Genomic DNA, 1,540 nt, shown 5'->3' on the forward strand with positions numbered 1-1,540 from the left:
GCTAAAAGTGTTTCTCTTAGTTAGTTTTTAAAACTCTTTCCTGGTGAGATCTCTGGTGGCGCAGTGGTTAAAGCATTCTCCTGCTAACCAGAAGGTCCGTGGTTTCAGCCCACCAGCCTCTGCTCTGGGAAAAAGATGTCGCAGTCTGCTTCTGTAAAGACTTAGAGCCTTGGAAACCCTGTGGGGCACTTCTGCTCTGTCTTGTAGGGTTGCTATGAGTTGGAATCCACTCGATGGCAGTGGGTTTGGTTTTGGGTTTTCTTTTCTGCAGAACCATTACACAACTCCCACTGTGGCTAATGATATAATGGTTGACTCTTTTTATCTTCTACCAGTTACTAAAAACCAGACTCCCTTGGTAGCCTGTGAATAAAAGTGTTAATGAGCACATTCTGTCTGTCCACGCTGTACTAAGTGCTGTGTTCATTGAGCAGAGGTGTGTGTAGCAGTCAAATGGGAAATAAGGTACCAGCACCACTGTTTATGGAAGTCATTTAAAGGCATACAGTAGAGTTAGACAATTTAGAAAAACACTGTGCTTTAGAACATTGATCTGGCACTGATTGAAGGGAATTAATAATGAAAGTCAAGGAGGCCAGTTGCAGAAGGCATGAAGCTTGAAGTGATTAGGGCATTAAAGTGGGTGTCGGCAATGGGATTATCACAGAAGGAGAGAATCCAAGAAGTTTTTCAAAGGAAAAAATAACAGAAGTTGCTGACAGAATGTAGAGATAGGGAGAAGAAGAAAACAGTGATTTCAAAATGTCTAATATGGAATCTCTGGTGGTGTAGTGCCTAAGGCATTTGACTGCTAACCACAAGGCTGGTGGTTCAAACCCACCAGCCACTCCTCGGAAGAAAGTTTGGGCAATCTATTTCCATAGAGATACTGCCTCGGAAACCCAAGAAGGGGTTGCTGTGAGTCAGGATTGACTTGCTGGCAGTGATTTTTTTTTTTTTTTAATAGAAATGGGGAAAGTTGGAAGAAAAGGCAGTTTAGCATAGAAGAAGAAGAATGTTACGTGCTTTGGACACTGAATTTGAGGGGAGGGAGCCCTCAAACGTAGCAGTTAGAAATCTAGGACTATCTGCAAGGTGAGAAGTCAGGACCAGGAATCCCAAGCACAGAAATGATGTTGAGAGGTGGGAGTGATGAACTGGGGATGAGTGGATGTGTAAGACATAGAAAAGAATGTGCAAAGGACTGAGGACTGGATGTGAACCCCTTGGGACAAGGGGTAGGGAGCAGCACAAGCCAAGAAACAAAGGAAGGAGCAGGGTGATGGGTCATGACGGGAGAACCATGGAATTCAGCAGATGAGGATTTTTAAGAAGCATAAAATCCCTGTAGTTTCCGTAGCTATTGAAAATACCAGTGTGCATCTGTTCTGGTTCCCTAGTGCCACTCTGACAAGAAATATACCACAAATGGGCTGGCCTTAACAAACAAGAGTTTATTCTTACAATTTGGAGGCTTTAAGTCCAAGTTCAAGTGCCAGGCTCTAGGGACTGGGTGAAAGCCCCTCAACCTTGGGGTTCA

General features: G+C 43.9%; 1 protein-coding gene across 1 annotated transcript in view; it reads left to right on the forward strand.

The window, feature by feature from the left end:
* IL13RA1 (interleukin 13 receptor subunit alpha 1) overlaps positions 1–1,540 on the forward strand; it is a 79,972-nt gene that overhangs the window by 36,701 nt on the left and 41,731 nt on the right. The window lies entirely within an intron of this gene.

The sequence above is a fragment of the Orycteropus afer genome, unplaced genomic scaffold (assembly GCF_000298275.1).
Source record: "Orycteropus afer afer isolate SDZICR_OR568_19922 unplaced genomic scaffold, OryAfe1.0 scaffold00259, whole genome shotgun sequence".
Lineage (NCBI taxonomy): Eukaryota > Metazoa > Chordata > Mammalia > Tubulidentata > Orycteropodidae > Orycteropus > Orycteropus afer.